Source organism: Amblyraja radiata, chromosome 20, assembly GCF_010909765.2.
Source record: "Amblyraja radiata isolate CabotCenter1 chromosome 20, sAmbRad1.1.pri, whole genome shotgun sequence".
Taxonomy (NCBI): domain Eukaryota; kingdom Metazoa; phylum Chordata; class Chondrichthyes; order Rajiformes; family Rajidae; genus Amblyraja; species Amblyraja radiata.
The window spans coordinates 41,126,394-41,150,041 of record NC_045975.1 but is presented as its reverse complement, the minus strand read 5'-3'; the positions used below and the strand labels follow the sequence as shown (position 1 = coordinate 41,150,041).

The 23,648-nt window shown below is 46.2% G+C and overlaps 1 protein-coding gene and 1 long non-coding RNA gene across 8 annotated transcripts in view; both read right to left on the bottom strand.

Moving 5' to 3' along the window:
* plekha7 (pleckstrin homology domain containing A7) overlaps positions 1 to 23,648 on the bottom strand; it is a 303,895-nt gene that overhangs the window by 220,997 nt on the left and 59,250 nt on the right. The window contains exon 1 of one of the 7 annotated variants that reach the window (XM_033038484.1): positions 7,790 to 7,845. The exons of the other annotated variants lie outside the window; for them this stretch is intronic. The gene's annotated coding sequence lies outside the window, so the exon portion shown is untranslated. Of the gene's footprint in view, positions 1 to 7,789; positions 7,846 to 23,648 lie in introns of those variants that run through there. 7 annotated transcript variants of the gene reach the window in all.
* LOC116984345 lies at positions 2,569 to 23,276 on the bottom strand. The gene is made up of 3 exons (XR_004414995.1): positions 23,148 to 23,276; positions 5,505 to 5,516; positions 2,569 to 2,590 (listed from the first exon to the last, which is right to left on the bottom strand). It is a non-coding gene; the product is annotated as an uncharacterized LOC116984345 (long non-coding RNA).

Sequence of the window (23,648 nt, the reverse complement as noted above, 5' to 3'; positions counted from 1 at the left end):
ATGCACAAGGAAGAGGGTCTGAGAGGCAATGGAATGTGGGCGCGCTCGAAATGTATATCCCCCACCCTCCGAACGTGACCTTAATCCACATTGTTGAAAGGTTTGGACAGGTGTCATCTGAAACATAGCAATGCACAATACTAATACGTCCACCACCCATTGTCCGGCACCCTCGGTTCCAGAGCCTTGCTGTGATATCCGTTTTGCCGACGGACGGAGGTCACGGCCTCTGGGGGGGGGGGGGGGGGTAGATGCCGGCCTGCAAAGTCGGCCTCGGAGGTCAGCAATTGGAATAGATCTGCCGGCTCCTCTATGATTGTTCTGAATGGCCAAACCTTCGAGACAACGACCTTGCATTCACAACGACAGCCCACAGACTCATCATCCCTTCCCCAACCCTGTTTGTATAGGAGCTGAATGAGGCCATTCGGCCCATCAAGTCTACTCCGTCATTCAATCATGGCTGATCTATCTCTCCCTCCTAACCCCATTCTCCTGCCTTCTCCTCACAACCCCTGACACCTGTACTTATCAAGAATCCATCAATCTCCACCTTATAAATGCCCAATGACGGCCTCCACTGTGGCTGTATGTTTCAATGAGATACGCCTGGAGCATATAACCCAGTCTGTTCACACAATGATGCCTCACACAACAAACATGCCATTCCAGGAAACAAGCGGTGAACTATTGCTGCATTCTCTCTGTCGCAAGTGTGTTCCCGGGTAACAAGACCAGGTATACAGACTAATATAGATACAGTCTTATTAGTCCTGTTGAGTTTCACTCTTTGTATACCTCGTTATCACCTTCCCCACAGCCAACAATGGACCATTGTGGGCTCCACCTCTCCTTGGTCATCGTTGCTTTATGCATATTTTTCATTTACTTGCTCTACATACCTTCTCTATCTCTCGCTTCTCTTTCCCCTTACTCCCAGTCTGAAGAAAGGTCTCGGCCTATTCCTTTTCTCCAGACATGCTGCCTGTCCCGCTGAGTTACTGCAGCTTTTTGTGTCCATCCACAGTCTTATCAGAGCCTGACATAAATAAAGATGTCCCAACACTTGTATTCAAATCCTACTGAAATAATGGCAAAGATTACTTTTGCCTGGTTAAATGTATGCAGCCTTTCAGGCCAGTTCTTGATTTCCCTACTCTGGGTAAAATACTCCAGTGCAGGGAATAGAGGGATATGGATCATGTCCAGGCAGATGAGATCAGTTTAGCTTGGCATCGTGTTTGGCACAAACAGTGCGGGCTGAAGGGCCTGTTATTCTGTAGTACTGTTGCATGTTCTATCTTCGAAGACATTAGTGAGGCCACATCTGGAATATTATGCTCAGTTTTGGTCACCCTGCTATAGGAATGATGCTGTTAAACTGGGTGCAGTGAAGATTTATGAGGACATTGCCAGGGCTTAAGAGCCTGAGCTATGGGGAGATGTTGAGAAACAAAGGATTTTTCTCCTTGGAGTGCAGGAGGATGAGGCGTCATCTTATAGAGGTGTATAAAATCATGAGCGATGGATAGGGTGAACGCACTTTTACCCAGGGTGGGGGCATAAAGAATCAGAGAACATAGGTTTAAGGTGAGAGGGGCAAGATTTAAAAAGAGCCCGAGGGGCAATTTTTTCACACGGGGTGGTGGATATAAGGAACGAGCTGCCAGATGAGGTACAGTAGTTGAGGCAGGTATGAAAAAACAAAATTGAAAGACATTTGGACAGGTACATGGATAGGAAAGGTTGAGAGGGATGTGGGCCAAATGCAGATTAATGGGACTAGTGTAGATGGTGCATCTTAGTCGGCATGGACAAGTTGGGCTGAAGGGCCTGTTTCCATGGTGCATGCTGATTTTATTAGCAATACTCCACAATTAACTCGGTTAACAATAAAAGGACAAGGCTAGTGAAAAACAGTGATTTGGAAACAACAGTCCTGCCCGAATGGTGTCTGAGAGACCTATTGATTTTTGCTGTACCCTTCGATTGAACTACGATTGTAATCCGTCAGTATGACAATCATTTTGTGCCACACAAAGCCATGGTCAAACAGTTAAACCGATGGTAAATAAGCACAAGGTTATTTGAAGGATCGTGCGAAGCACAAAGTGGAACTTAACATATCTTTCAAAACAAGGTTAACGGAGTCAACGCAAAGTATAAATCATCTACAGTTTGCAATGCTGGCAAACACTTCATGTACTTGCAAACACATTTGACTTGCTGGTGACTGTTCCGTCAAACCGGGAGCTGATCTTTTGTGGACAGACAGGGATCAATAAAGAGAGGGAGATGAATGATTGCCAATGGTATACAATGTGGGTTGGTCAGATGCTGTACTGGAAGGGGAATGGATAGACTGGCATGCTTAAATCAATATCTCCCATAACGTTCTGCTCTAAAGCCAGCGTGCTTCCCATTTACTCCAGGGAACGTACCCAAACATAGACTTTGAACCTGGTTAAGAAATCCACATTTTGCAATGAACACGGTGCCCAGAGGTACGTTAGCTTTTATATTCAGGGAGAGTTGTTTTCTTCAGAGATTTATCGAGTCAGACAGCACGGAAACAGGCCCATCGGCCCAACTCGTCCAAGCTAATCCCATTTGGCTGCATTTGGCCCATATACTCTTGTCCAAATGTCTATTGAAGATTGTAGTAGTACATGACTTTGCTGCCTCCCCTGGATGCTCAGTCCATCCGCCTATCACATTGTTTGAAAAAGTTACCTTTAACACCTCTTTTAAATCTCCTCCTCCCCTCTCCTCCCTTTAAGCCCATGTCCTCTTATTGTAAACTGCCTTACCCTGGAGAATAGATTGTAACTATCTACCCCATCTATGTCCCTCAGTCATACAGCACAGAAACAGACCCTCTGAGCCAACTCATCCATACTGACCAGCATGCCCCATTTACACTAGTCCCATCTGCAGACGTTTGATCCATATTCCTCTCGACCTTTCCTATCCATGTACCTGTCCAAATGTCTTTTAAATATTGTTACAGTACCTGCCTCAACTATCTCCTCTGGCAGCTGGTTCCATACACCCTGCACCCTCGGTGTGAAAAAGTTGCTGCTCAGATTTGATTTGTCTTTTGACCTTCAAGGGTTGAATATTTTCCTGGAACCATTAGTTTGTTGACTTAGTGCAGTAAAGCTTCACTGATGAATTGTAAATACATTTGGAGCCGTTTTATTTTGCCTTCCTGGTTCACATTCAAAATAAGCGTCTGTGAATTTCAAGGTGATTTTCCTTCTGTGCCTCTCACTGTCTGGGACACACTTTGCCTTTGTCACCCTCTGCAGAATCCACAGAATGTTCTTTGGTCAACCATTCATTCCTATAGCAAGACACAAAGTACCGAAGTAACGCAGCAGGTCAGGCAGCATCTATAGAGGGAATGGACACATGACGTTCTGGATCGGGACCCTTCTTCTGGCTGATCTATTTTCCTCAGGGTTACAGCATCTGAAGTTTCTTGAGTCTCCATTTAACTTCTGCAACTTCTGCTGTTGAGGCTGTCAAAGCATAAATAATCCCTGATGCTCAGTCTGACTTTGAACTGACTTTGCTCAGAATGCACACCTCCAGATTCAGGGACAGTTTCTTCCCAGCTGTTATCGGGCAACTGTGACTGGTCCACACATCAGCTAGAGAGCGGTCCTGACCTCCCATCTTTAATCGTACATTATTATCTTGCACTAAATGTTGTACCCTTTATCCTGTACCATGTATATAATCATGTATAGTCATTTCTTTGACTGGACAGTATGCAACAAAAACGTTTTTCACTGAACCTTGGTACACAGGTCAATAATAAGTCAAATAGAACTAAACTAAACTTTTTCTTTTCCCAAAATGAAACTTTATTCAGAATAAAAAGTTAATCCAAACAAGAACAGTGCAAAAAAAACAAAAAACTGTATTTGAACTTTCTGTCAATTCATAGAAACATAGAAAATAGGTGCAGGAGTAGGCCATTCGGCTCTTCGAGCCTGCACCGTCATTCAATATGATCATGGCTGATCATCCAACTCAGTATCCCGTACCTGCCTTCTCTCCATACCCCCTGATCCCCTTAGCCACAAGGGCCACATCTAACTCCCTCAATTCATCCATTAAGCATGTGTAGGAAGGAATTGCAGACGTTGGTTTCTATCGAAGATGGACACAAAGTTCTGGAGTAACTCAACGGGTCAGGTGGCATCTCTGGAGAAAAAGGATGGATGATGTTTCAGGTCTGAAGAAGAGTTCCAACCCAAAATGTCACCCATCCTTTTTCTCCAGAGATGCTGCCTGAACCGCTGAGTTACCCCAGCACTTTGTGTCTATCATGCATTAGGAATGTTGTCCAGTACTTTCCTTGGTGGAGTCCCTGCTTTCACATGTCAGGGACATTATCCCAGATTAGATAAGACCTGATCGGTTGGACATTTCCAACATTTTTCAACATTTTTCATTTGGGTTTGGTTCTCTACACCAGCTGCGACCTGCTTCACAACTTTTACATCCAGCGCTTTGCTTATTTTCGCATTAAATTGCACCGATTAATCAACCAACTAGTCAGCTTCATGAATCAAGAATCACCATGGCAACCGGGCCTTACCCAGACATGCTCCCTTTGACCCATCCTCATTCTTCCCACAGCCTTTCTGAAATGTCAAAGCAATATTTTTATCCCCTCAAGCTTCCAGACGTGACAACAGCCCTTCAGCCTGAAACATTTCTCTTTCCACAGATGTTGCCTGACATTTCTGTTTAATTCCTGCTACAGCTCACCACATTTCCCCATCTGCTCCACCCTCACCTCCAGTGTCAAGGGCAAGGAGCTTACAGACACTTGGACAAGGACATGCATAGGAACAGTTTAGATGGATATGGGTTACATGGGACTAGCATAGATGGGACATCTTCGACAGCATGGACAAGTTGGGCCGATGGGCCTGTTTCCGTACTGTATGACTCTATGACTTACCACAAAGACTCAGACTGTGACAGCTCGATAACCCTCCTTTCCAGCAGGTCAAACGTTTGTCCCACTCAGGAGACCAGAACTCATGGGCTGAATTTCTATTTCAAATCTTCCTCCAGGATCTGCGAATGTACATTGTTCACGAGACCCATCGCCTATTCTCACGTTTCGCAATAAACCAGATGCCACACAATCTCGCAAGTTCACAAGTTATTGGAGTAGAATTGGGCCATTTAGCCCATCGAGTCTACGCTGCCATTCAATCATGACTGATCTCAGCCTCCTAATCCCATTTTCCTGCCTTCTCCCCATAATCCTTGACACCTGTTCTAATCAGGAATTTATCTCTGCCTTAAAAATATCCACTGACTTGGCCTCCACAGTCGTCTGTGGCAATGAGTTCCACAGATGAACTAAAGAAGATCTTCCTCACCTCCTTTCTAAAAGAGCGTCCTTTAATTCTGAGACTGTGACCTTCAGTCCTCCCTTGTTATCTTGCATGTCTAAATCGTTCCCATACAAGAACCTTCCCTACACACTGTCACGGTGGACAGCTTCCCCCTTGCTGACTGCCATGCTTATCCCTTGCCCATCTAGTCAGGTGGAAACCCAAACTCTCCAATGAAACTTAACCGCATCTTAAAGTCAAAAGCACACGATTAAAGAAGCGGCCTGCAATATATGGATGTTTATTTGACAGCGATTAACGTCATGAACATAAAATAGCCCTAAATAAATGCAAGCTTCCAAAGTTAAATATTGACATTGAGACAAATAAAATTTAACTCTTACAGGGCACAAAATGTTGGAGGAACTCAGCGGGTCAGGCGGCATCTGTGGAGGGAATGGATGGGCGACGTTTTATGTCAGGGACATTCTTCAGACTGATTATATTTGCTCTAGATTGAAGCTTTTGCAGTTTTCTTGTGTCTCAATGCAACTCCTGCTAGTCTCATTGTTGAAGCTGTTACAGTATAAAGAATTCCAGATGCCCGAGCTGCCCAAACTTTGTCAATCCATCCTCCTAAAGCTCCCATCTACACTTCACGCTGCCTCCACAAGGCCACCAACATAATCAAGGACTAGTCTCACCCCGGCCACTCTCTCTTCTCCCCTCGCCCATCAGGCACGAGGTATAGAAGTATGAAGACGCACACCACCAGATTCAAGGACTTTCTTCCCAGCTATTATCAGGCTACTGAACCATCCTCTCACCAACTAGAGAGTGGTCTTGACCTCCATCTACCTCATTTGAGACCTTTGAACAATCTTTACTTGGATCTCACAATTATACCTTGCACTAAATGCTGTAACTTTATCCTTTATCCGTGGACGGCTTGATGGTATTCGTGGATAGTGTTTTATCAGACTGGTTTGCACGCAAGCAAAGGTTTATCACTGTACCTCAGTACATGAGTATAGGAGCAGGGAGGTTCTACTGCAGTTGTACAGGGTCTTGGTGAGACCACACCTGGAGTATTGCGTACAGTTTTGGTCTCCAAATCTGAGGAAGGACATTATTGCCATAGAGGGAGTGCAGAGAAGGTTCACCAGACTGATTCCTGGGATGTCAGGACTGTCTTATGAAGAAAGACTGGATAGACTTGGTTTATACTCTCTAGAATTTAGGAGATTGAGAGGGGATCTTATAGAAACTTATAAAATTCTTAAGGGGTTGGACAGGCTAGATGCAGGAAGATTGCTCCCGATGTTGGGGAAGTCCAGGACAAGGGGTCACAGCTTAAGGATAAGGGGGAAATCCTTTAAAACCGAGATGAGAAGAACTTTTTTCACACAGAGAGTGGTGAATCTCTGGAACTCTCTGCCACAGAGGGTAGTCGATGCCAGTTCATTGGCTATATTTAAGAGGGAGTTAGATGTGGCCCTTGTGGCTAAGGGGATCAGAGGGTATGGAGAGAAGGCAGGTACGGGATACTGAGTTGGATGATCAGCCATGATCATATTGAATGGCGGTGCAGGCTCGAAGGGCCGAATGGCCTACTCCTGCACCTATTTTCTACGTTTCTATGTGACAATAATCATAAATTAAATTCCATCTGGAATGATAATGCTCAAAACAATAGCTCAAACTATACCGAGAGCAGCGTTCGACAAACTCATTCATACACACACTGAATCAACAATACATAACACCACCCTGAAAAATACAGAGCCATCTCAATCCAAATCGTGACAAAACACAAAGACACAAAGTGCTGGAATAACTCAGCAGGACAGGCCGCATCTCTGGAGAACATGGATAGGTGATGTTTTGAGTCGGGACCCTTCTTCACACTGAGAGTCAGGGGAGAGGGAAACTAGAGGTATGAAAAGGTTCAGAACAAATCAGATCAGGCACCGATAGCCAAAGGAGCCCACAATGGTCCATTGTTGGCTGTGGAAAGTGATGGTCTTGGCATCGTGCACTGTACTGTTCTATGTTCCATGTAGCAGCAAGCAGACACATTTTAGCCTAACTGGATCAGCCACTGCAGCACAATCATCTACCGCTGCATGTTAGCAATGTTCAGTCAGGTCAAGAGACTGGATTTAGTTCAGTTTCTTCCGACATTGTGATCTGGCCTCCACAAGTGCCCTTCCCCAGATTCCTCATGTTGTAAAAAAAGTTAAAAATTAACAACTTTCATTTGATACAAAGCAAGACTCAAAAACAATGACACACTGACCCATGTACAGGTCCAACACACCAACAGACAGCCAGTTCCTTTGGTTTCCATTTAGCAAGCACAGACTTGTTCAAACACCAAGACGTTGCTGCTTCGACCTTTCAATCAATTGTCTACAGCTCACCGGTTTTCAGGATCCACAGTTTTGTTTCAGTGCTGAGACGATTGTCGGCCACAGAACTAAACAAGTCCAGCAAACACACACGTCATGGGCAGGCTGAGCCGCTGAGCCACACAAAACTCCCGATCAATAATTTCCAAACACTGTGGGACTGACGAGTCGGACACCACTTTGACAGCGAGGATTCCAAATGAGCAGAGAAAAATGCTGGAAAGATCAAAAATAGAACAGCACAGCACAGGCCCTTCAGCCCATAATGTCTGTGCCAAGCATAATTTAGTTTAGTTTAGAGATACAGTGTGGCAAGAAGCCCTTCGGCCCACCGAGTCCTCACCAACCAGCCTGTACATTGACACTATCCTACTCACTTCGGACAATTTACAATTTTTACCGAAGCCAATTAACCTACAATTTTGGAACGCTAGAGGAAACCGGAGCACCTGGAGGAAACCCACGGGGTCACGGAGAGAACATACAAACTGCGCAGACAGCTCCTGAGGTCAGGATCAAACCTGGGTCTCTGGCGCTGTAAATCTACCATTTACCGCTGCGCCACTGTGCTGTCCCAGTTTAACTAATCTCCTCTGCCTGCATGTGATCAATTTCCCTCCATTTTGTTATGCCATGAATAAAATGGAATTCTGCCAGTGATAAAACACCAACGTACAAATGCTGGATTTGCTGCCAGGTCAAACATCTCCATGGTTTTGTGATGGCAATTCAACAATTAAAACCACGATGTAGAACACGGAACTGCAGATGCTGGTTTATAGAAAAGGACACAGAGTGCTGGAGTAACTCAGCGGGTCAGGCAGCAACTCTGGGGAACACAGATTGGTGACGTTTCGGGTCGGGACCCTTCTTCAGACAGATCCAAATGCAACGTCATAATTTGGCTTGGAGTAACAGATGATGGAATCTGGAGGAAAACACAAACATAAACACACTGACTCCCACAACTATCTCGACTACACTTCTTCCCACCCTGCTTCCTGCAAAGACTCTATCCCCTACTCCCAATTCCTCTGTCTACGCCACATCTGCACCCAAGATGAGATGTTCCATTCTAGGACATCCGAGATGTTCTCATTCTTTTGGGAACGGGGGTTCCCCTCTCCCATCATAGATGAGGCTCTCACTCAGGTCTCCTCGGTACCCCGCACCTCCACCCTTGCTCCTCCTCGTCGCAACAGAGACAGAGTCCCCCTAGTACTTACCTTCCACCACATCAGCCATCTCACACAACACATAATCCTCCGAAATTTCCGTCACCTCCAACGGGATCCCACCACTAACCACATTTTCCCATCTCCACCTTCCGCAGAGACGGTTCCCTCCACAATTCCCTGGTTAACTCATCCCGTCCCACCCAAACCACCCCCTCCCCAGGTACCGTAGAAGATGCAATACCTGCCCCTATACCTCCTCCCTCGACTCTGTCCAGGGACCCCGACAGTCCTTTCAGGTGAGGCAGATGTTCACCTGCACATCCATCATTTCGCTGAATAAATTTGCTCAGGGTGAACCGACCTGATCTCCTGGTTGCTGAGTGCTCTCTCTCTCTCGCTTACAATGGCCCATTTCCTTTATCATCATTACCTTTTTCCCCATATCTTTCATTCATTGTTCTTTATCTCGCCACATCACCGTCTATATCTCTAGTTTCCCTTATCCCGAACCAATCTGAAGAAGGGTCTTCACCCAAAACATCACCCATTCCTTCTCTCCAGAGTTACTGCCTTAGGCAGCATCTGTGGACAACATGGATAGGTGGCGTTTCTTTATAAATCAGAGCATTGAGTATAGAAGCTGGGATGTAAGGTTAAAATTGTACAAGGCATTGGTGAGGCCAATTCTGGAATATGGGGTACAATTTTGGTCGCCTAATTATAGGAAGGATGTCAACAAAATAGAGAGAGTTCAGAGGAGATTTACTAGAATGTTGCCTGGGTTTCAGCAACTAAGTTACAGAGAAAGGTTGAACAAGTTAGGTCTTTATTCTTTGGAGCGCAGAAGGTTAAGGGGGGGGACTTGATAGAGGTCTTTAAAATGATGAGAGGGATAGACAGAGTTGACATGGATAAGCTTTTCCCCATTGAGAGTAGGGAAGATTCAAACAAGAGGACATGACTTGAGAATTAAGGGACAGAAGTTTAGGGGTAACATGAGGGGGAACTTCTTTACTCAGAGAGTGGTAGCTATGTGGAATGAGCTTCCAGTGGAAGTGGTGGAGGCAGGTTCGGTTTTATCATTTAAAAATAAATTGGATAGGTATATGGACGAGAAAGGAATGGAGGGTTATGGTCTGAGTGCAGGTAGATGGGACTAGGGGAGAGTAAGTGTTCGGCACGGACTAGAAGGGCCGAGATGACCTGTTTTCCGTGCTGTAATTGTTATATGGTTATATGTTTCGGGTCGGGATCCTTCTTCAGATTGACTCAGGACTCTATTCAGTTCAATACGTGTGTACAGTAATTTATCTGTCCTTATAAACTGAAGAAAGTTCCAGTTTTATGTAATTTAGCTATGAAGTGATGAATTACATAAGCAATTATTCATGAAATTTAATGGCTGGTGTTCTTAAACTGAAAACAATCTTTAGTTGATGAATTGTACCATTACACTGCTGGATTATAGACAGCTGAGTTACTAGTTAATGTTCACCAATAATTCAGTAAATCATTTCAATTTACCATTTAATGCTACCAATAATAGGCCTGCTTAGTGCAGTCATTTCATTCCATACATTGCATGGAATGATTGCAATATTCAGCAGCTTAGATGTCATGGTGCCTTCACAATGACATTGTAAAGCTGCACTGCACCTTTCTGAGGATGTTGCCAGGACTCGAGGGCCTGAGCTACAGCGGCAGGTAGGCAGGCTAGGACTATTCCTTAGTGCAGGTGGCTGATCTTATAAAGGTGCACAAAAATCATGAGAGGAATGCATAGGGTGAATGAACAGCCTTTTACCCAAGGTAGGGTAATCAAGAACGAGAGGACATAGGTTTAAGATGAGGGGGGAAAAATTTAAAAGGAACCCGAGGAGCAACTTTTTCACTCAGAAGGTGGTGGGCCTATGGAACGAGCTGCCAGAGGTAGATGAGGCAGAAACAATAACAACAAATAAAAGTCAATTGGACAGGTACGGGCCAAATGTGGGCAAATGGGACTAGCGGAGATGGCAACTTGGTCAGCATGGTCTAGATGGGCCAAAGGGCCTGTTACCGTGCTGTATGACTCTATGATGCGCTGTTATCAGACCAGAAATTACGACACACAGATCGGATGGATAGAAATAGCTGCTAGACATACTACTGTTGTAAAGAAAAGGTGCTGGAGTAACTCAGTGGGTAAAGCAGTATCGCTGAACAATGTGGATAGGTGATGTTTTGGGTCGGGACCCTTTTTCAGACTGAAGAAACATCCCGACCTGAAACGTCACCTGTCCATGTTCTCCAGTGATGCTGCCCGACGCGCAGTTACTCCAGCACTCCGTGTTTTTCCTTGGTAAACCAGCAGTTCGTTGTTTCTACACGCCACTGTTGCAGATTGAAAATCTGTAACGGGACAGGGGCTTAAAGACAATGAGGAATAGAAGCAAGTTGTGTTGGCACAAATCTGGTACTGCAACAAATCACATGGCTGGATGAATCTCCACCTGGTAATTGAAATTTGGCTGAAAAAGTACCGATAATTGCCATTTTATTGTATTCTCCACTGTAAGTTTTTCCAAGTCTTTGATGCCTGAAATCACTGCTACTCCATTTCATTCTGCCACAGCCAATCTATTCTATATTATTATTGCACCCTTATTGCAACAAGCTATTTATAAAGACATCACTTAAATACTTTCATTACTTACACTGTGGAGTACCCTTTCCAGAATTAAAATGTCCAAAATTCGGTTCAGTTGGAAAATTCTCTCCATATTTTACAAGATAACAGTCTTACAAGTTTTACATAAACATTGCAATAACGGTAATTAAAATTTTATAGGAATCATGAACCTAAATTAAAAGCAAAATCCCTCTTGTACCACTTTCTGGCATGTTCAGATATTACCATGACTTCCCTGGCTAAATTTGCTTTTGCTTCACCAATTTCATTCCTTATTGAAAACTCTTAAAATGTTTTTCCTCAAAGATTAAACATGAATCAAGTTATCAGCATGGATAGGTGACATTTCGGGTCAGTCTGAAGAAGACCTGAAACAACGCCTATCCATGTTCCCCACAGATGCTGCCTAACCCGCTGAGTTACTCCAACACCTTGTCGTTTTTAGTGAATCAGCATCTGCAGTTCATATGTTTACAAATCATAGGAGCAGAAATAGGTCATTCGCCCCATCAAGTCCACTCCGTTATTCAATCACGGCTGATCTATCTTTTCCTCTCAACCCCATTCTCCTGCCTGCTCCCCATAACTCATTGACACCCGTACTAATCAGGAATCTGTGAATCTCTGCCTTAAAAATACCCAATGACGTGGCCTCCACAGCAGTCTGTGGCAAAGAATTCCACAGATTCACCACCCTCTGACTAAAGACATTCCTCATCATCATTCTTTCTAAAGGTACATTTGAGGTTGTGCCCTCTGGTCCAAGACTCTTCCACTAGTGGAAAGATCCTCTCCACATTGCAGAGCACATAACATAGAAACATAGAAAATAGATGCAGGAGTAGGCCATTCGGCCTTTGAGCCAGCACCTCCATTCAATATTATCATGGCTGATCAGTACCCTGTTCCCGCTTTTTCCCCGTATCCCTTGATTCCATTAGCCCCCATACTCTCTCTTGAAAACGTCCAGTGAATTAGTATCCACTACAGCGAATTCCACAGATTCACAACTCTCAGAGCGAAAACCTTTTTCTTCTTCTCAGTCCTAAATGGCCTTATTCTTAAACTGTGACCCCTGGTTCTGGACTCCCTCAACATCAGGAACATTTTTCCTGCATCAAGCCTGTCCAATCCCTTGAGGATTTTCTATGTTTCTATATGAATCCCTCTCATCCTTCTAAATTCCAGTCAATCCAAACCTAGTCGCTCCATTCTTTCATCATATGTCATTCCTGCCATCCTGGGAATTAACCTGGTGAACCTACGCTGCACTCCCTCAATAGCAATACTGTCCTTCCTCAAATTAGGAGACCAAAACTGCACACAATACTTCAGGTATGGTCTCACAAGGGCCATGTAGAACTGCAGTATTACCTCCTTATGCCCCTGTCCCACTTAGGAAACCTGAACGGAAACCTCTGGAGACTTTGTGCCGCACCCAAGGTTTCAGTGCGGTTCCCGGAGGTTTTTGTCAGTCTCCCTACCTGCTTCCACTACCTGCAACCTCCGGCAACCACCTGCAACCGCACGGAAACCTTGGGTGGGGCGCAAAGTCTCCAGAGGTTTCCGTTCAGGTTTCCTAGGTGGGACAGGGGCATTACTCCTAAATTCAAATCCTCTCGCTATGATGGCCAACATGTCATTACACACCAGGCTCCACCTAGTAGGGATTTAGACCGATTTGCTTTTAGGAACATTAAGGCTCAGGAGTGAACTCTGAACAGGTGTCCTTCACACTGGAAGTGAAGCAGAACTCTCTCCATCAAAGTATCTCCACGTGATAATGGCCACTCAAACACAAGGATCTTTCAAGATGAATATTGTCCACAAACATCATAAAGTGGGCAGCATCACGATTCAGGGGCAGTTTCTTCCCAGCTGTTATCAGGCAACTGAACCATCCTATCACCAACTAGAGAGCAGTCCTAAGCTACCATCTACCTCATTGGTGACCCTCGGACTATTTTGAATCGGACTTTAACTTGCACTAAACGTTGTTCCCTTTACCCTGTACACTGTAGACGGATGGATTGTAATCATGTACAGTCTCTTGGCTGTCTGGATAGCACGCAACAAAAAAGCTTCCACTATACGTGACAATAATAACTAATCAAAGATCAGTATGCAAAGGCACAAAATATTGGTTTCTCATTAACTGAGAGAGACTTAATTGTGGGTCTCGCCTGTTGGAGTGTGGCGGCACCTAACGGCAGCGGTGCCTAACGGCAGCGGCTCGACTGCAGTCCGTCTTTTTTTTAATTTTTGTCTCGTTAAATGTATGTTTTTGATTCTATTTTTTATTATTTTTTAGCTGTGTATATGTGGGGGGTGGGGGGGGGGGAAATCTCTTCCCTGTACAGGGGCCTGACTTTTTCCCTGTAGGGTCTCCGATGTCGTTGGGCCTAACATCGTGGAGCCGGCTGCGGACCAACCTGAGGGCTCCAGTCGTGGAGCCTGCGGACTCGCCATCGTGGAGCTGGCCGACTTCGGAACGGGAAGAGCTGTGGTGACGCGCGGCTGCGACCCGACTTCGGAACTTCGTAGGCTCCGGCCGCAGGCCTGGTGGACAGGAACATCAGGAGCTCGCAGGTCCCCGGTGGGAGACCGCTTTTCGGAGCTCCCGCAACGGCAACTTCTCCCGCGGAATCGCGGGGTTTAAAGGACTCGGAGCGGGGCCTAACATCGCCCCGCGCGGCTTAAATGGCCGCGGGACTTACCATCGCCCGCCGGGAGCTTTAACATCGGGAACCCCAATCGCCTCGACGTTGCAGTTGGACTGGGCCGCGGGAGAAGAACAAAGGGAAGAGATAAGACTTTTACCTTCCATCACAGTGAGGAGGTGTTGGAGATTCACTGTGATGGATGTTTGTGTAAACTGTGTTAAGTGTGGGTCTTGTGTTTTTTTTGTATCGTAAGACTGTAGAAATGCAATTTTGTTCAAACCAAGCTGTTTGAATAACAATAAAAGGCATTCTGTTCTATTCTATTGAATTGTAGACCATTGCAATGCTGGCACATAGGCAAACTTAGTTAAAGCTAATTTATATGCATTCTTGTCCAAAAAATTCATGTGATAGGAGTAGAATTAGGCCATTTGGCCCATCAAGTCTACTACGCCATGGCTGATCTATCTCTCCTTCCTAACCCCATTCTCCTGCCTTCTCTCCATAACCCCTGACACCCATACTAATAAAGAATCTGTCTATCTCCACCTTTGACTTGGTCTTCATGTGCTTCTGTGGCAATGAATTCCACTTGCCAGTTGCCAGACTTGAATCAAATCCCCAACCACCTCAGTTACCATAGAACACAGAATAGTGTGTACAGAACAGGCCCTTCGGCCCACAATGTCCATGCCAAACTGGTGCCAAATTGAAGTAATCTCCTCTACCGGCAAGTTAAGCACATCTCTGCATATCCATGCGCATATCTAAAAGCCTCTTCAACATATCTGCCTCCACCACCCCCCTACAGATAGATGGTTGAGGAGGGGGTGGAAGGGAAGGGGGAATAAGGAAAGCTGGAAGAGAGGAGGCAAAGCCTGGCAAGTGATAGGTGGATACAGATGAGGGAGTTGAACTGCAGTTGTGTGGAGGAAGTGACAAAGGCTAGAGATGAGTCGGGGGCAAAAGGGTGTCAGACAAGGAGAGGAGTGAAATGTAAAGCTGGAGGGAGGGATATGAGTGGAAGGGGAAGGTGGGGGAAATATTGTCTGTCTCCTGACCCAGTGAGTTCCTCCAACAATTTGGCTTTTTTTTTTTTAATGAAAATTAACATCGTTTTAACAGCCTCTCGTTAGATCTAAAAAAAGACAAAACTAATTTGAACTTGTGAAGGGGAGGGAGCGGGGAGCTCTGGGTCGTGAAGTTGGTCCAGGGCTTGGTGTAAACTATGCATGAATCGCCCAGCGTGTGCGCAGAGCAGAGTAGGGTTGCCAACTTTCTCACTCCCAAATAAATTTACCAAACAGTCAAAGGCATGGATAGAGTGGATGGGGAGAGGATGTTTCCTCTGGTGGGAGATTCGAGGACTAGAGGTCACAGCCTCAGAATAAAAGGATGTACCTTGAGAAAGGAGACGAGGAGGAATTTCTATAGTCAGAGGGTGGTGAATCTGTGGAATTCTTTGCCACACAAAGCTGTGGAGGCCGTCAATGGATATTTTTAAGGCAGAGATTGATGGATTCTTTATTAGTACGGGTGTCATGGGTTACGGGGAGAAGGCAGGAGAATGGGCACACACAGGTCTCCTGTCTCCTATCACAAGAATGGATAAAACAGAATTAATTACATGCCAATGATAAACATTTTGATTTACTCATTTGGTTGAAGAACTGAGGAAATGTTTGTTATTTTGCCCTGTCAAAGCTGGCTTGCTTAGTAAGTCCTCATGTCATGGATCCTGGGCATTCATGATGTTATTTTGTCCTTGGCTGCCAAGCCACGACTAATGAGAAGAAAGCCTCTCATGAAATTTAAATTAATAGGTCATAATGTGACATAGCTGCTCGATAAGCAATAGACCCCAAACACAGAAAAGCACAGAAAAACAATCCTTTACATCAAACCCACACCAACAGTTGCCAAACCCTTTACAATATGACATCAGCATGGCAACAAATATGTGTGGCACACAACACTAAAAGCAGCTTTTAACCAAGCTCACCTTACAGTCTGAAAGCTGCATTGCATTCAACTAGTTCACCTATTGGAAAAGCCGTACAGTGTTCAGTCCAAGTATTCATTACCCGATTTAAATAGATCCAAAGATTATTAACAAATTGTGCTGTAAGTCATAATAGCAAAATATGTCAGTGTATCAGTGTTGAGATACACTGGATATTTTATGAGTAAGATGGAACAATAGAGCTCTGCCTAATATCCCAGGGTAAGGAGGGGCAAGGAAACAAATGAACAGCTAGAGCTCCCATACTGAAGTGTACGTCATGTTGGAACATAGAAATTGCAGATGCTGCTTTATATCAAGGATAGACACAAAGTGCTGGAGTGACTCAGTGGGTAGGGCAGTATCTATGGAGAAAAAGGATGGGTGATGTCATCCATCCATGTTCCATCAACCTATTACCTGCTTGACTCCATCCTATCCCCCCTGGTTAAATCCCTCCCTACCTATGTTCACGACACCTCAGACACTCTCCGTTGTCTCCAGGCATTCCATTCTGAAGGCCCCCCATCCCCTCATCTTCACCATGGACGTCCAGTCACTCTATACCTCCATCCCCCACCAGGAGGGTCTCAAAGCCCTCCGATTCTTCCAGGACCGGAGAACCAACCTATACCCGTCCACTGATACTCTCCTCTGCCTAGCGGAGCTGGTCCTTACCCTCAATAACTTTTCGTTGGACTCCTCCCATTTCCTCCAAACCCAAGGCGTAGCTATGGGCACGCGCATGGGCCCCAGCTATGCCTGCCTCTTTGTCGGGTACGTCGAACAATCCTTGTTGGAGATGTACCAGGGCCCCATCTACGACCTCTACCTCCGCTACATCAACGATTGCATGGGTGCCGCCTCCTGCACCCACACACAACTCACTAACTTCATCAACTTTGCCACTAATTTCCATCCGGCACTCAAATACACCTGGACCATTTCCGACACTTCCCTACCATTTCTTGACCTCACTATCTCCATCGCAGGTGATAGACTTCTGACCGACATCCACTATAAACCTACTGACTCCCATGGCTATCTAGACTACACTTCTTCCAACCCTGCTTCCTGTAAGGACTCCATCCCCTACTCCCAATTCCTCCGTCTACGCCGCATCTGCTCCCAGGATGAGGTGTTCCACACCAGGGCATCGGAAATGTTCTCATTCTTCAGGGAACTGGGGTTCCCCTCCCCTACTATAGATGAGGCTCTCACCAGGGTCTCTCCAAAACCCTGCAACACTGCTCTCTCTCCCCATCCCCCCACTTGGAACAAGGACAGAGTCCCCCTAGTCCTCACCTTCCACCCAACTAGCCGTCACATACAACAAATAATCCTCCGTCAGTTTCGCCACCTCCAACGTGACCCCACCACTCGCCACATCTTCCCATCTCCCCCTGTCTGCTTTCCACAAAGACCGCTCCCTCCATAACTCCCTGGTCAATTCTTCCCTTCCCACCCGCACCAACCCCTCCCGAGCACTTTCCCTTGCAACCGCAAGAAATGCTACACTTGTCGCTTTACCTCCCCCCTTAACTCCATTCAAGGACCCAAGCAGTCGTTCCAGGTGCAACAGAGGTTCACCTGCACCTCCTCCAACCTCATCTATTGCATCCGCTGCTCTAGATGTCAGCTGATCTACATCGGTGAGACCAAGCGTAGGCTTGGCGATCGTTTCGCCCAACTCCTCCGCTCGGTCCGCACTAACCAACCTGACCTCCTGGTGGCTCAGCACTTCAACTCCCCCTCCCATTCCGAATCCGACCTTTCTGTCCTGGGCCTACTCCATGGCCAGAGTGAGCACCACCGGAAATTGGAGGAGCAGCACCTCATATTCCGCTTGGGCAGTCTGCATCCCAGCGACCTGAAACATTGACTTCTCCAATTTCCGGTAGCCCTTGCTGTCTCCTCCCCTTCTCAGCTCTCCCTCTTCCCTCTGGCTCCTCCTCTTTCTTTCTTTTTCCTGCACCCCCCCGCCCCCCGCCCCCTCACCCTGCATCAGTCTGAAGAAGCGTTTCTGCCCGAAACGTTGCCTATTTCCTTCACTCCATAGATGCTGCCTCACCCGCTGAGTTTCTCCAGCATTTTTGTCTACCTTCGATTTTCCAGCATCTGCAGTTCCTTCTTGAACATATTACCTGTCAGGGTTGAGTCACCCTAGCTGAGTCACTCCAGCACTTTGTGACAATCCTCTGCACGCAGTGTTTACTTGCATGGATTAGCCCAAATCTCAGTGACGTTTCGTCACTGGAAACATTAGCAACCCGCTCCCACAAGCATCAGTCACAATGCTGCCTGGATTAGGGAGTTTTGGCTACAAGGAGAAACTGGATAAACTGGAATGTTTTCCCTGGAGTGCCGGAGGCCAAGGAGAGATCTTAAAGAAGTATATAACATTTATGGGAACCATAGATAGAATCAGAACCTTTTCCCAGGGTGTATTTGTCAAAGACTTGAAGGAAGGGCAATGTTTAAATGAGATGTACAGGGCATGTTTGTTTCACAGAGGGTGGTGGGTGCCAGGATCGCGCTGCCAGGGGTGGTGCTGGTGGCAGATACCATAGTGGTGTTTAATAGGTTTCTAGAGAGGCACATGGATATGCAGGGATTGGAGGGATGTGGACCACATGCAGACAGAGATTAGTTTAGAAACATAGAAACATAGAAATTAGGTGCAGGAGTAGGCCATTCGGCCCTTCGAGCCTGCACCGCCATTCAATATGATCATGGCTGATCATCCACTCAGTATCCCGTACCTGCCTTCTCTCCATACCCTCTGATCCCCTTAGCCACAAGGGCCACATCTAACTCCCTCTTAAATATAGCCAATGAACTGGCCTCGACTACCCTCTGTGGCAGGGAGTTCCAGAGATTCACCACTCTCTGTGTGAAAAAAGTTCTTCTCATCTCGGTTTTAAAGGATTTCCCCATTATCCTTAAGCTGTGACCCCTTGTCCTGGACTTCCCCAACATCGGGAGCAATCTTCCTGCATCTAGCCTGTCCAACCCCTTAAGAATTTTGTAAGTTTCTATAAGATCCCCTCTCAATCTCCTAAATTCTAGAGAGTATAAACCAAGTCTATCCAGTCTTTCTTCATAAGACAGTCCTGACATCCCAGGAATCAGTCTGGTGAACCTTCTCTGCACTCCCTCTATGGCAATAATGTCCTTCCTCAGATTTGGAGACCAAAACTGTACGCAATACTCCAGGTGTGGTCTCACCAAGACCCTGTACAACTGCAGTAGAACCTCCCTGCTCCTATACTCAAATCCTTTTGCTATGAAAGCTAACATACCATTCGCTTTCTTCACTGCCTGCTGCACCTGCATGCCCACTTTCAATGACTGGTGTACCATGACACCCAGGTCTCGCTGCATCTTCCCTTTTCCTAGTCTGCCACCATTTAGATAATAGTCTGCTTTCCTGTTTTTGCCACCAAAATGGATAACCTCACATTTATCCACATTTATCCACATTATACTGCATCTGCCAAACATTTGCCCACTCACCCAGCCTATCCAAGTCACCTTGCAGTCTCCTAGCATCCTCCTCACAGCTAACACTGCCCCCCAGCTTAGTGTCATCCGCAAACTTGGAGATATTGCCTTCAATTCCCTCATCCAGATCATTAATAGCTTGGCTCCATGTTCTGCACCATTCCTGTTCTATGTTCAATCACTAAATAATATATGATTAGAACACCTTGTGGAATCTGTGTGATTACAGCTGACCCAAAAGTAAAGTAAAGTATCCTTTATTGTCATTCAGACATTTCAGTCTGAACAAAATGGTATACCTTGCAGTCATAACAGAACAAAATAACAAAACACACACTTAACACAGTTTAACATCCACCACAGTGAGTCTAGCAAACACCTCCTCACTGTGATGGAAGGCTAAAGTCTTAAAGTCCTTGTCTCTTCTCCCCTCGTCTCCCTCTGCGTTGAGGCGATCCAACTTTCGATGTAGGGACCCCACCAGGTGATGGGGTAAGTCCAGTGGCCGCATCCGAGCTCCGCGAACGGGCCGGTTCAAACTCCGCGGCCCGGGGTGGTCGAAGCTGACGAAGCTGCCACCCTCCAGTCCAGCGGACGAAGCTGTTGTTGCGGGAGCTCCGGAGAACCGGTCACCAACCTGGGACCTGCGAGCTCCCGACGTTGTCGTCCACTGGGCCCGCGGCCGAACCTCCGAGGCTCCGATGTCGGGTCGCTGCCGGCGCAACGCCACCACAGCCCCGAAGTTGGTAAGTCCTGGCTCCGATTTATCTCGGAGCCTTGAGGTCGGTCCCAGTTGGAGGCCGCCAGCTGCACGATTAGGCCTCAGCGCAAACGGAGACGGGGGATACGACAAGAAAAGGTCGTATCCCCCCGAAGGAGGAGACTAAAAACAGTTTCTCCCACCCCACCCATACATACACAACTAAAATAGATGAAATAAACTAAACAACAGGACAAAAGAAAAAAAAAAAAAAGGACAGACGGACTGCAGGTGAGCCGCAGCTACTTGGGCAGCGCCGCCACTTCCTGTAACGTTTACATTTACAAGGAGAGTTGACGTTTTATGTCAGGACCATTCCTCGCACTGATTGTGGCGGGGGGGGGGTTAGAATGCTGGAAGTGAGGATGGGGCAGGACAAACCCTGACAAGTAACAGGGCGATAGACACAAAAAGCTGGAGCAACTCAGCAGGACAGGCAGCATCTGTGGAGAGAAGGAATGGGTGACATTCCAGGTCGAGACCTTTCTTCGGATTGAAATTCACGGGAAAGGGAAACGAGATATTGTAGATGATGTAGAGGAGATATAGAACAAATGAATGAAAGATATGCAAAAAAGTAACAATGAAAAAGGAAACAGGCCATGGGTAGCTCTATGCAAGGTGAGAACGAGAAGCTGGTGTGACTTGGATGGGGAGGGATGGAGAGAGAGGGAATGCAGGGATTACTTAAAGTTAGAGAAATCAATGTTCATACCATTGGGTTGTAAGCTGCCCAAGCAAAATATGAAATGCTGTTCCTCCAATTTGCATTTAGCCTCACTCTGACAATGGAGGCCGAGGACAGAAAGGGCAGTGTGGGAATGGGAAAGGGAATTAAAGTGTTTGGCAATGGGAGATATCTGTGGTAGTTTCAACAATGAGTTATTTCAAATCCAAACACCAAGTATATTGACTGGCTGCATCAAAGCCTGGTTCGGCAACTTAACCGCCCAGACCAAAGATCCTATAACGGATCCTATAGGATCTTTGGCCCAGACTGCAAAATGTGGTGAACACTGCCCAGTCCATCACAGGTACTGACCTCCCCACCATCGAAGGAATTTACAAAAAGGCAGCCAGCATCATCAGAGATCCACACCACCCTGGCCACACATTCATTTCACCCCTGACATTCGGAAGAAGGTACAGAAGCCAGAAAACTGTAACGTCCAGGTTCAGGAACAAATTCTTCCCTACAGTCATCAGGCTATTAAAAGCTACAACCTCAAATAAGCTCTGAACTACAATAGACTTCACAGCATTGTTTTTTGTCTTTTTTGCACTATTGTGTGCATGTATACATATATACTGAACACACTTTTGGTTATTATATCATTTACAGTGTACTATGTTTACATATACTGTTGTGCAAGTAAGAATTCCATTGTTCTATCTGGGATATATGACAATAAAACACGCACGACTCTCTACACCAGGGCATCGGAGATGTCCTCATTCTTTAGGGAACGGGGGTTCCCTCTTCTATTATAGATGAGGCTCTCCTCGATATCCCGCAGCTCCACTCTTACTCCCCATCCCCCTACTCGTAACAAGGACAGAGTCCCCCTTGTCTTCACCTTCCACCCCATCAGCTGTCGCAGACAACATATAATCCTCTGACATTTTCACCACCTCGAACGGGATCCCACCACTGGCCACATCTTCCCATCTCCTCTCCTTTCTGCTTTCTGCAAAGATAGTTCCCTCCATAACTCCCTGGACAATTTGTCCCTTCCTCCCCAAACCACCCCCTCCCGGGTACATCCCTTGCAACCGCAGGAAATGCTAAACTTGTCGCTTTACCTCCCCCCCTCGACTCCATCCAAGGTCTTTCCAGGTGAGGCAGAGTTTCACCTGCACCTTCTCCAACCTCGTCTACTGCTTCTCCTGTTCCAGGTGTCAACTTCTCTACAACAGCGAGATCAAACGCAGGCTCGGCGATCGCTTCGCCCAACACCTCTACTCATTTTGTACTAACCAACCTGATCTCCCGGTTGCTTAGCTCTTTAACTCCCCCTCCCATTCCCAATCTGACCTTTCTGTCCTGGGCCTCCTCCATTGCCAGAGTGAGGCCCACTGTAAATTGGAGGAACAGCACCTCATATTTCGCTTGGGTAGTTTACACCCCAGCGGTTTGAACGCTGACCTCTAATTTTAGATAGCCCTTGCTTTCTCCCTCCTTCCCCTCCCCTTTCCCAGCTCTCCCACAAAGCCTACTGTCTCTGCCTCTTCCTTTCTTTTTCCCATCCACCCCCAACATCAGTCTGAAGAAGGGTCTTGCCTATTCCTTCTCTCCATAGATGCTACCTCATCCGCTGAGTTTCTCCAGAATTTTTTTGGTCTACCTTGACTCTTTCTCCTCAGCTAATTGGGAGTTGATAGAACATAATCAAGTGCCGGGACTTTGGCTGGTTCTCAGTCCTCCTTCCCCAGTTACAATGGTCCAAATTCTCGGGCTATCCGAGCTGCAGATACCTGGATCTAACCCATGACCACACGTGGTCTGTAACTCAGTCACTTTCAATGAGCTACTAGGGACAAAAGTACATTTCTGAGAATATTAGAATGACACTGTATGGAAACGGACCCTACGGCCGAACTTGCCCCAGCTACTCCAGTCCCACCTGCCGTGTTTGGTCCATATCCCTCCAAACCTGTCCTATCCATTTTCCTGTCTAACTGTTTCTTAAACGTTGAGATAGTCCCAGCCTCAACTGCCTCCTCTGGCAGCTTGTTCCATACACCCATCATCTTTTGTGTGAAAACATAACTCCTCAGATGCCTGTCTTTTCCCCTTCACCTTAATTAACAAAAATACATATTCATCGATGAGCTGTGTTCAGAAAATTACAAAATATTTTAAACTGCATCGAGCATCATATATATAATGTATCATATATATCAGCCTTTCCGCTGACTGAATAGCATGCAAGAAAAAGCTTTTCACTGTTCCTCTGTACACGAGACAATAAACTAAACTAAATGTAACGCGCATCAGGAGATGACAGAACACAGAGCACAGAAACAACACTGTCCGTGATGTTGTGAAACCAATGTCGTCTGCCTGCACGTGATCCAAATCCCTCCATCCCA